Source organism: Melanaphis sacchari, unplaced genomic scaffold (assembly GCF_002803265.2).
Source record: "Melanaphis sacchari strain LSU unplaced genomic scaffold, SCAv2.0 Contig42_pilon_pilon, whole genome shotgun sequence".
Classification (NCBI taxonomy): domain Eukaryota; kingdom Metazoa; phylum Arthropoda; class Insecta; order Hemiptera; family Aphididae; genus Melanaphis; species Melanaphis sacchari.
This window is the reverse complement of record NW_020271275.1, coordinates 415,745-429,155: the sequence shown is the minus strand read 5'-3', so window position 1 is coordinate 429,155 and position 13,411 is coordinate 415,745. Positions and strand designations below refer to the sequence as shown.

The 13,411-nt window shown below is 25.9% G+C and overlaps 2 non-coding genes across 2 annotated transcripts; both read left to right on the top strand.

The window, feature by feature from the left end:
* Positions 1-2,873: 2,873 nt before the first annotated feature.
* Positions 2,874-2,994, top strand: Trnal-caa. Its single transcript has 2 exons — positions 2,874-2,911; positions 2,960-2,994. It is a non-coding gene; the product is annotated as a tRNA-Leu (tRNA).
* A 7,254-nt stretch (positions 2,995-10,248) lies between these two features.
* Trnal-caa lies at positions 10,249-10,370 on the top strand. The gene is made up of 2 exons: positions 10,249-10,286; positions 10,325-10,370. It is a non-coding gene; the product is annotated as a tRNA-Leu (tRNA).
* Positions 10,371-13,411: the final 3,041 nt, after the last annotated feature.

The window sequence follows — 13,411 nt, the reverse complement described above, 5'->3', positions numbered from 1 at the left end:
ATTATATTATAATATTGTGTAAAATGTACATGTACTGTGCGTACAGAGTATAGACAGAGTAAAAATTAAAAAATAAGTTCTTAGAAATTTTTTTCAATAAAGCCTATAAGTACATATCATTATACTGTGTTATAGATCATAAATGTTTCAAAATTTATAACAATAAAAAAAAAATTCAAAAAATATAAAGTGTATCTTCATTTACACTTGATATCTTGACGGAAAAAAATAAAATACTTCAAAGAAATAAGTATCTAAATAATAGATTGAATAGATACAAATGTATTTAATATATTGTAGTCTATCTTTGTTAACAATTTATATTGGACACGTATTTATTCTAAATTTTATGCTAAAACACTAATCTATGAATGCCAAAAAATAAAATAAGGTTACCCCTAAAAATGCCAAAGTAAGAGGACGTAGTTATGACCCGATTTGTCTTTATACAATATGTACATAAAACTTGGTTTTCCACAGTGAATAACGACATTATTATTTTGAACGATAGTGATTTCAAATAATAATTAATTTTCAAAAAAGTTTTACTGAGTACTTACTAGCATAGTAAATTTATTGGTAAAACAGAATTGCGCATGGTCGATCGCATAAATGGGAAAATACCAATTTTGAATTTGAAATTTTCGTATAATATACAGATGGGCAGAATATTATTCAGTCATTTCAGTCCTTCAAATGGCTAAGCGGTTTAAAAATCTCACAGTTTATGGCTACGTTATACTGAGTGAGTGATAGGGAGTAACATTAATTTTCTTGAAAAGAATTAACACTTTAGAAATATTTTTTCTTAGACTTAATTTTAAATAGTTTAAAGTTAAAAAAATATATATTAATATTTTTTATAGTTATCGTGTTATTCATTTTTTGATTGACGTCGTTTATTTATAATTTAATTTACAAAGTATTTTTGAATTTTAAAAAAGTCAGATTTCCTACGGTTAGTTTAGTTAATAATAAGTATTTAGTATTGAGTTTATATTAATGGAATAAAAGACAAATATTTTGTACTCTAGAGGAGTCTTTATCATTCCGTTTCGCTCATAAATAAATTTTGAATTAATGTTTAACTTAATTAATTTTTACAAACAACGAATTTTGTTTGAACTTAATAACTTGATCTATTCAAACAATTTTAAATTGACTTTTACAATTTTGCGTATAAAATAAAAAATGTATTTATTATTCATTATTTTTTTAAATTTATAATGTTAATAGAGGGAATTTTAAAGATAAAAAGTAAATTGTTTTGTATATTAAAAACATCACTTATGTTATAAATTATTATAAAAATTGAATGATTAAAATTTAAAATAACTAGTAAAATTTAGTTCATATTACAATAATATTATGAATATTTATTTTTGATCTCAATAATAATAATAATAATAATTAATGTATATTCATACATTTTATGATTGTATATAATTAAAAATAAGGTTGACAACACTCACGCAAACCGTAAGGCTTAGAATTTCTAATGTGCGTCGCATAATTTATAGCTGCTAGGTACATTTACATAAAATATACTCAAATGTTGTGTTATTAAGAAAAAATCTAGTAAGTAGGTTCAGATACATGCAATAAAGTAATTTAAAGTGTTTGTACCTAATAATATCATTACTATACAATACTACCTATTAAAATATTTTAAACATTCATATTATTTTGTCATGATTGTAAAATAATACAATAAAATTGTAGCTACCCACCTTCCGATTTCGGTCAATTGTAGTTAGTTAGATGGCTAAATGGCTAAAACCAAATTTCGTTTTAACAATTTTACTTCCGTCAACAGTTTTGATAGTATAACATTGTTTGAGTATTACATTTTCCTACATTTATCGATTTATAAATTTTTAATTTGTACTAAATTAAATGATTAATGTACACTGTACAATTTACATACTATACATTTAATTTATATAGTATATGCATGTTTTATTTTAAGTATATAGTATAAAAAGTCATAGAACTTATTTTCAAAGTTTATACTTTAGAGGTCAACTAATTATTTTAGAATATTTTATACACATGCTTTTTTTTATAGTGACCTAAGGTTTTTACGTTTCACGTCCTTTTTTATGAGTTTTTAAATATCTTAAGAAGTATATTGCAAGTTGCGACTTACACATAGATAAATGCATTTTTGTTCAAAAATAAATCATTCTTTAGATATATACAACTTAATTTTAAAAGTAAGAAATATAAATATTTATATAGCATATACTATCATGTATTTATTAAAAATTAAAAAAAAATTAAATTTTTAATTAATAGGTACTATAAAAATAAAAATAATATAATATATTTAAATGTATAATAGTTGCGAGTGCAAAGTAGACAGTTAAATAAATATCGATTAAATTTAAAAAAATAAATAATTAATAAACGTCCAAAAGAATTATTTACCGACAGAAAAAAGTTTTTATAGTTTTGATTCACAGAAGAATGAAGTTGAATTTTCGCTCGTCATAGTTAGAGGTATCATAATACGTTTGTCTTGCACTGCATTGATTTTATATAAATATAATACAATTTGTGTTTTTGCAAACAGATAATAAAAAAGCTCGTTAAAATATATTTATTGTATTAAAAACTTTTTCTAGTATGTTACATCGTTTTTTATTAAATTCAATTTTGTTTCATACTATTTTGAAGTTAGTTTAAATTGCTTAAATGTTTACGACTTAAATTAAATTATTTTAAAGTATTAGTTTAGTTTTCAATAAATCATTAGAGATGATAAAACAGCTATTTTTTAACTTCACATAATTTTAATATGAATACGTTCTATTTGTGTTATGAACTTTCAGAATTGTAAAAAGTTTTATATCAGTTCCGTTGTTTCATACGTCAGGATGGCCGAGCGGTCTAAGGCGCCAGACTCAAGGTTACCTTGGCTTGCTAATACAAGCTTAATTTGAGCGTTCTGGTCTTCATCTGAGGGCGTGGGTTCGAATCCCACTTCTAACAAACATGATATTTTGTTTGCACTATAATAATGATGTTTATTTGTAACCAGTGATCGAATTAGAGGATGTAAGAGGGGAGGAGGTGCGTAAAAGGAATTGCTCCTCATATTTTTTTTTCCTACCTAATTATAATATAATTTATTTTTTTATTATTACGAGGAATGTCACAAGCTAATGCCTCAATTAAATTTTCTTCAAATGTGGAGTAAAAATTATTGTTATCAACAATATTGCATTGTTATTGTTACCCACCCCCCTCTAGCGTTCGCGATAGTCACAGTTTATTTTTATAAGCATTTGAAGTTAAAAATGTTGAAAAATTCCTCAAAGTCACAAAAATTTAATAATCTTTTCATAGTTGAAAACTTATTAAATGTGCAATTTTAAATAAAATTAAAAAAAATTACACTGACAACTGCGGCAACTGGTAAGTCACTGCGATACTGTAAATCATTAAATATGATAGATTTCAGTATTTAAAACGACTATAGAGTACCTATTAAATTGCCGATTGTAAACCAAAAAACGGAACGTTGATCAAATAAGAGATGTGGTAGGTTTCGTTATTTCGTCTCTCGCTATAAGCTACCGCGATACACTGTTATTTGCCCAGTCGCTCAGAAATATTAAGTTTAAGTAATCTCAACATAATATATTTATAGCTTATCAAATCATATTAAATCATTTATTAAATTTAATTTTTCTAGTTTTGAAACAATTTAAATTATTGATATATTTCAGTTGAACAAAATCACCAAGTGACGATTGTTGATTTAATTTCTAAAATTGCTGAGTGGAGGAGAGCAGGATTTTAATTTCTCACGATCCACCTTCGGTTCGTCTCTAATACTGCATAGATATAACATATGAGTCTAGAGTTGCCCAAATTTTAAAATTTGGTTTATGATGCTTAATATAATATATACTTTTCTTGTCAGGTGGTACTACTGAAGGTCTTCCTATCCAAATATTTAAATGTTATTCTAACTAATTTTGTCATCATACTTATTTATTATTGCAGAAATAGATTTCTTAAATCAATTTCTGTAAGAGATTTTCGGTTACAAAAATAAGAAAATCGTATTTTATAGTGAGATCAGATCTTTTTTTTTACTAATCTATATTGTTCAATATAGTACCATCTCAGGTTGTGGTTTTAGTTATAAGCTGATTGCTAAACAGAAAATCACCATCATCGAATAATCGTGTTAATTAGTAACACCCGTGCTTGGACTGAAGTCCGTGGATGCCGTTTTATTAAATTTAAATAAATGCAATAACCGTCTACCGTCACCGCAGTCAACCAGAGTGCGCATCAATAACACGGTTCTTGTATAAATTTATTGTTTTCCTTTTTACATATTTATTATAATTTCATGTTTTTTAATTGATATTTAATCATAAATTATTTGTTATTATAATTTATTATTGTTCTTTGCTAGCCAACGCTATTTTGTATCTCTAAACTTTTATATAAGTGTATTTCAATAGTAATCATTGACCGTTGATCACGACAAACGAAATTGGTTTTTATTTAATTATGCAATGTACATTGTGAATATCATTACCTACAGTCCGCTTGACCGAGTATCGTACGTAATTTATGAAATATAATAATTTTTATCTATGCTATTATTGATTGCTATAACATGTTATGCTGTATTAGATACGTATGAGTACTTATACCAACTATTTTCTCGTTTAACAATATATATTGCGAAGAAAACATCTAAATTTTTAACAATATTTAAAAATAATTTTTTACATTATCATACGCATTTAAAAAATATAAATACTATAAATACTATTAAATGATAGTTATTTAGTTTGAATAATCCATATTTCTATAAAAACAATAAATAAACCTATAATTAGGGCTGTAAATTCAATGCACTAAAAAAGGAAAATATGACCTAAAAGAGATAATTTCTGAATGCCTTAAAAAGGGAGGACAACAACTAATAAACCAGCTACACAACCTAATTACTAAAGTTTGGGAACATGAAGAAATACCAAGATCGTGGCGTACATCTGTTTTATGTCCTATTCTTAAAAAGGGAGACCCCATGAATTGCAAAAATTATAGGGGAATCTCCCTTTTGAACACGTCATATAAGATACTGTCTAATATTCTACTTACTAGAATTAAACCCTATTTACGAGAAATTATTGGAGATTACCAGGGAGGGTTTATGACAGGGAAGTCAACCCAGGATCAAATACATGTTATTAAGCAAGTGATCGAAAAAAGCCATGAATTTGACAAAGATATACACCTCCTTTTTATTGATTTTAAGGCCGCATATGATATGGTGAATAGAGAGAAACTATGGAGCGCTATGTGCCAATTGGGTATACCTGAAAAGTTTGTAAGACTAGTCCGAGCTTGTGTACAAGGATCAAAGTGTAAAGTGAAATTCGGAGATGTCGTATCGGAGGATTTTGAGGTGGTGACTGGGCTTAGACAAGGTGATGCCTTGTCCCCAGCTCTTTTCAATTTAGCATTGGAATCAGTCGTAAGAGATACCCTAGTAACAGCAAGTGGAATAAAAATTGGAATTGACAAACAACTAATTATAGCTGCCTATGCAGATGATTTAGTGTTAATGGCAGAAAATGAAGAAAATCTAAAGGAGACAACACGAAATTTGCTGGAAAATGGAAAGAGAATAGGATTAATTATAAATGAGGATAAGACAAAATATATGGTCGTAACTAGGAATAACCATAGAGGAGGACACCTGGATATTGGGGAATATAAGTTCGAAAAAGTAGATGATTTTAAATACTTAGGAGTGGACATCAACAAGGATGCAAATAGCCATGAGGAAATAAAGATAAGATTAGCAGCGGCAAACAGATGTTATTTTGGATTGGTCCCGCTATTTAAATCAAAGATATTATCATGGAAGACAAAAATAACCCTTTATAAAGTACTAGTAAGACCTATAGCTTTGTATGCATGTGGGACGTGGGCCACTACAAAATCGGATGAACTAAAATTGGCCACCTTCGAGCGGAAGATATTAAGGAGAATCTATGGTCCAAAAACAAACAACGAAGGAGAATACAAAATAAGAACAAATCAGGAGATCCAATACCTATACGGAGAACCGAATATTAACGGAATTTTAAAAAGTAGTAGGCTGAGCTGGGCCGGACACGTGTGGAGATCAGAGGGGCCAATTGGACAGGTTACGAAATGGAAGCCAAATACAAAAAGGCCTAGAGGACGTCCTAGACAAAGATGGAAGGATAGAGTGGTCAAGGACTTGAGGGAACTTGGAATAGAGGATGGGGAAGAGCTGGCAAGAGACCGAGACAGGTGGAGGCAAGTGGTTGTTGCGGCAATGGGCCTGAATGGCCTGTAAACGCCTTAAAAAAAAAAAAAAAAAATGACCTAAAAGTGCAAAAAAAATTTCCTAAAAATTAAAAACGTCAAAAAATGCAATAAAAAATGCAAAATAAAAGTTTTATTAATGAATTCGTTGTTACATAATTCAAATTATGTATTTACAAAGCTATGTTTCAAAATCGCCAAAAAAAAAAAAAAAATGGACTTTTCAACAAATTCACAGTCCTACCTATAACTAATAATATTAATTTTGATATTCATATTATAAGTATCGTAAAATTGATTAACTTTATATTATTTAGTTAATGTAATATATGTACTGGACTATGGTCCAATAATTAATATACTCAGTAGTTATAAACTTGTAAACTAATTATTTAATAATTATATCTAATTATATATAGGTTACTTAATTTTTATCAAATATATAGGTATGCATAATATTTATATTGTAATGATGTTATATTATACTAAGTGATACGTTTAAAATAAACAGTACATTTACAATGACAGTTAAAATATTAAAACTGGTAAGATAAATTTTAAAAGTTTAATTTTTCTAAATGGGTATTAGATATTTTAAAATAATCTAATTTAAAAAAAATTCAGTTAGCAATGAAAATTGATTATAAGTTATATGAAAAATTTAAATTAAATAAATTTATTTATATATTTTAATACAGTGTTGTTAATTTTGATATAAAAATTGTATATTATACGATAATATATTTTATGAGTATATGACTATACACAAATTGGTGGTATAAAAATGTAAAATGTTAGTGCCTGTTATGGGTACCCATTTAGCTAATCCTATATAATGGTAATGCTAAGTTCATATTAAACGAGGTTTCGTTTGCAATTAAAAAATCTGTTCCGATATTGAACATTGAAACAATAAATAAAGTAAGTTTTTCCTTTTTGAAATAATATGTACTTAAAATTTTTGTTTGCTTGCTTTTACTATAGACTCCACTGATTCTAGAAAATACTAAACTATTAATTGTTGTTCAATGTGTATTTATTTTTTTAGTTTTCAACGTTTGAGCAATTTGATACCAGTATAATATATATAACGAGTGATTAATTTCTAACGGAACTTTAAAATTTATTTTTAATATTAATAGATGTACTTATATTATATATATATATATATATCATAAGTAATATTAGGGGTGGATTTACCAAATATGCTCACTTTATTTGTTCTTTTAATAATCGAATTTTTGTATTTTATTAAGCTACTAAGGAGTGCCCTTGGACGTTACAAATTACTAATTATAAGTGTTGAAATATATTTATATTAAGTAATACAATTTTTAAATCCTTTCATAGCGTCTAAAGCGTCCATTAACGCCATATCTTCAAAATGTATTATTATAGATCTATTATATTCTTGGTATACAAAGTTTAATCACTCAAAAACTACTCCAATGAATTTTTATTTTCATAAGAAAAATTTTTTAAAAAATAGGGCCACTAAATCATTTATACTTGAAAAGAAAATTATTTTTTAGAAAACAGAAGTGTGTTGTGACACTTTTTATGTTGTATAATGCGCATATTTTTAAGGATTTTCAAATATGGTCTATAGTTATTAGTATATTTAAAAATTCCAAACATTAAATTTTAAATAACTGTATTTTTTCTAAAAAATGAAGTGAGCATGTATGGCGAATAATCTATAATTTACATATACAAGAAAAATATTATATACTATTAGAATTTTTAATAATTCGTGTTAAAGATGTAACCAGTGTAGCTAAAATTGAATTTTTTAAAGGGATTGTGTTTATAATTGTACATAGTGATAATATTATACTAAATACACTATCAAACTGTCATCCCTAGAATAGTTTTTCGTATGTAATGATTTATCTCTTACAATTTATTGTATAAATGTAGGCATTTTATTTTTCAAAATAAACAAATTTGTCATTTGATTAATTGTATGCCATTTTAAAATATGTATATGTTACGGTAAATGATGTTAAATGGAAATTAACGTTATTCACCGGTTATTAACGTTATTTACCAAATATACAGGTAATTATCGTTATAAACTGGATAATCACGTTAATGACCAAATACACAGGTAATTGATGTTATAAATCAGATAAGCGCATGAATCTCAAATACTACAATTTGAAAAATTATGTAAGTACCCAGATATTTTTAAAAATAGAATAAATGCATTATTATTTTTTATTTATTTTTACAAGTTTTACTCCCATGACATTTAATATAACATAATTTTTCAGCCCCAAGGTAGGCACAATGCTTATTATTATTACAACTAGTATTGCAATGACAACGCTGGTACCTTCGAGGGCTCGCAACCGAATTATTACTAGCTACTTCCCTCAGTGTCAACTGTCTACCATCTGCTAATTTTATCACATTGTCCATGTCTAATAGATTTTATTTGCAAACAGCTATTTTTGGCATGTGAAATAATATTTTTAGAAAACTATATTCCGTATTTATAAAATAATAAAACAAATTTTAATTTTAATAGTATATTTTTTCATTAAGAATTAACTTACAGAGTTTGTATAAATCATGTTCAACTTGAGAGACAACTGATAGTATATTTTGCATAGAACCACGAGCTCTATCAACGTTTGGTATAAATACACATACAGTTAAGCTTATTTCAAGCTGAGGAAACTTTTCTTTAGAAAATTTCATCATTTCCTCTCCTTGTTTTTCTAAATTTTTTTTTGAATTTTTACATGCAATACAAATATTTTCTTGACAATCATTAAAAAAATATTTAAAATAATTTTCAAATATTTATATTTTAGTTTTATTTTTGTTATATTTAAAATTCGGAAATTTATCGTTAAATAATTAAAAAATATTTAAGTACCAAGTTCCGAATTTTTTTCTGCGATTTCTATGATTTAATTTCCGATTTTGTCTTCTTTGATGATTGGTTCTTTGGTTATTTTTTTAAATCTTCCGCAATAACCTCTTTTATTTTATAATCAGATCAAAATTTCCCAAATCATACGGTTATTAACGTTATTCACTAGAAAATAACGATAATTCCCACATTCATAGGTAAATAACGTTAATAACCGGCGAATAACGTTAATTTCTGATATAACATCATTTACCGTAACATATATAAGTATATCAGTAAATGAGCCGGTCTCGTTTTCCTAATTTTAAATATTATCATTATTTTAAAGTCTATTAATATTTAATATTGGCAAAATTTTCTATCTACTTATTTAAGTTTTAATTTTTATAATCGGCATTGAACCTCTTCTATTCTATTTCTATTCACCACGTCATCGTATTTGACGTATATAAGTATAATATCTACACTTAAAAATTTCGAGCTTTCCAGACATTCAATTAAATAATTATACGTAATATCCATCAACATTTGTCATTTAGATATTTAGTGACGCATAATACTTGCTTATGGACAAATCTAAAATTAAAATTTGCTGGTCAAGATTATACCTACGATTATCAGGCAGGTACTTAATAATAAAAAGTTGTAATATTTTAGACTTCAGTTTTTACGTACAGATAATTTGTTTTTCCTCAGGAATCTAATATAAATTTAAATGGTTATAATGTATTATAATTATATATATATAATTAATTATTGTATATTATATGTATTTTTTTTAAACGAAATTATAGTACCTAAATAGATACTTACTAAATAGGATAAAGATGCATTAGTTTGTCATTTTACCATAATTTTTATTATAATAACTTTATTGTGGAGTTTAAATATAACTTAGATATTTAATTATTTATCTATTAATTATTATTATAATACGTAATGCAAATGTATTAAAAATTTATTTAATGCTATTTTAATTTAATTAGCTTTTATTTTTATTTAGATAGGCTGAAATTCATCATCATTAACATGTCAGGATGGCCGAGCGGTCTAAGGCGCCAGACTCAAGGGGATCCCTTGGCCTACTATGTAGGCTTAACATGAGCGTTCTGGTCCTCATCTGAGGGCGTGGGTTCGAATCCCACTTCTGACAAACTTTTTTGGAGATTTTACACAATTAGAATTCAATTTTATACCATGATTTATTTATTTTTTTTTATTTTAAATATATCTTTATTATTTTAATTAATGCTTTAAATTTATTTTTTATTATGCAGAGAAAATTGCTTTATTTTTTTATAAGAATAACCTGTTGATAGCAAGATTGTCGTTTAAACATTAAAAGTTGACAGTAATTTCACTGGCAAAAATATAAATGAAAATGAATGTTTTTAATTTTCCAGTAATATAAATCAATATTTGTTGTAGTAATACATGAATTTAAATTTATTGTTCATATAATATCATAAAATAATTAATATAAAATATAATGTTTAATATTTTTAAACAAACTTCCCATATCGTGTTTTTGTTGATCGGATTTTCGATGTACGGGTTCACGGATTATCTGAATGATTCAAGTATTCGACTAAATTACAAATAAAATATAAATGTTGGACTAAGTTATGATAAATACTGTAGTTAATAAAATTTAATTGTGAATTAATTGTTTTAAATTTTTATTGCAATGAATTAAAAAAATAATTATTAGTCATATATATATATATATATGAAAAAAAAACAAATCTATAAACCCTGATAATTTAGAAAACCTGAATAATTTAGATAATTCAGATACGAATTTGATTCAAATCTGGATTTGAATATTCGGATATTCGAACAATTTGAATATTTGGATTTCATTCCCACTATCACTAGCCGTTTTTAATGATTTCCATGTATGGTATTTTTTTTATTTTTTGTTATTGTACTTGACACTCAAATTCCCACTGAGACTCGTCAGCCATTGTTTCAGTGTATGATTTGAAATTCTTAACTGAAGATTCATACATAATCTTATTTTATTTCTATATCATTTAACTAATAAGTAATATGTTGTCGAGAAACATAAAAGATCTACTAAAAAAATAATGTCAATCATTATAGTCATAAATAACTAAAATGGTATAGAATAAAATTCACTATAACCTGCTTAGACTCATACGTATAGTGAACGTTTGTGGCGAGAAATATAATTCCAAGTTAAATCAGTAGTATTATTGTAACAAATTAAATAGGTACCAACGAATAAATATGCTCAAATACGGTACCCATCCACATATATATATCACAAAGCACGCTTAAAGTTATAAGTAATATGCATTGAACTTTTGTTCAATTATTTATTGTAATTAGAAACTTTAACGATATGCAGGTTTTACTAACAGAAGTCCTGTTACAGGACTATACCGAAAGTTTTTACCTACCTACTTAAATTGCGTTTGAACGTGGTTAAAATGATTATCGGATAGAGCAATGAGATTAGGTTAAATGATCCGGACAAGAGGTTAACATTTTAGTAGAAACTAGAAGAGATACAAATAAAGTAAGTACCTATACAAATACTTTATAATCCGCACCATGTTTACTAATAAAGTATACTAAAATATACTAGTAGCGTTGTTAAAACGGTCATGTTATAAGTTAAATGTTATGTACGGCCGTGAAGGACTACAACATAAAATGCAAGTTTTAACTAATATTAGGTTTAATTTTTTAAATTACAATATACATAATATATATTATTAAATTAAGCTTAAAAAAAAATTATTTAAAATTATTATACTTATTAATAAATAACTATTATAAGCCCACTGGTTTAAAACTTGATATTTAATAGGTATTTTTTTACCAAAAATTTCGGAAAATAATTTTGTTTCAAAAACAAAATTTAAAATGTTTGCATCGAAATTTAGAAATAAAATAAACTTAAATAAATCAAAATGACAAAAAAAAAAAAAAAATGATAAAATACTTTTATTTTTTTTTTCAAAGTTACGTATAAAATAATTTTTTTTAAAGATTTACCCAAAGATCACGACTGGTAATAAAATAATTATTTTATATATTTATAATAATTAATAAACATATTATGTATTTACGTATATTTAATTAATTACACCACATGATAAAAGTAGGTACTTTCCATTAATCTTTCTAAGTTGAGTGTCGGACAAAATTGATTGTGCATAATAATAGTAATGTGTTGCGCATGTAGCGTAGCGTTTACATTACGCCCGTTGATTACATGAATATTCCAATTCGTTTGTCCATGGTACTTGGATATATGTTTATGTAGTGTGTACCTAGACTAATGCTTACCACATTGATAAACACGCACGTCATTGGTTAACCACAGATGGAGTATGAACATAAATATATATATACTGATAATATTATTGCAAATATATATGGCGCAGTAATTAGTTTAGAATTGTGTATGCATTTTTTTTTTTTTTTTTGTCTGGTTTACCTCAACAATTAGCATCCTTCACCTGATCGCACCAACTTTATATCATGTATGCATACCTGTTTGATTTAAAATATCACCAATAATTTCACACTTATAAAAACAATATAGGTACATATAATATTATGCATTTTTTTCCAACTAAAATAGTTGTATAAATATTTTTTTATTAAATTTAATTTTATTATTGTTTTTTAATGGTTTTATTAAATTTAAAAACATAGTTAAAGTTTGATTTTTTTTTTCAAATTTTCATAAATTCACGAGTTTTGAATAAATCATTTATTCAGTAGTGGTCTTTTGTTCGAATAAAAAGCCGTCGCTAACAAGATATATTTTTATTTTGAACAGCTTTATAAAAAAATATTTTTTTTCTAAAGCTGTTTTTTTTCTCTGAAATAAATTGCTCAATTTCTTGGGGATTTTGATCCATTCGGAAATTACCAGTTGTACGTATCGTTGGAAAAATCGTCTCATTTAAAACTATAAATAGATAAAAGTTAGCCTGTTGGCTCTCAAGAATGAGTATAATGTTCGCTGCTTGTCAAAATAAAAATTAATGGACTACATTGTTATTATAAACGTTAAAGAATACATTTTTTTCCGACTCGTCGAGGATTAAAGTTTTCTTTGTTTTAATTGACCTATCAGGACTCTGACGATATTTCGTTTGTAAAATATGCACGAAGAGAACACGAGAAATAAACGACAAAAAACATTTTGCG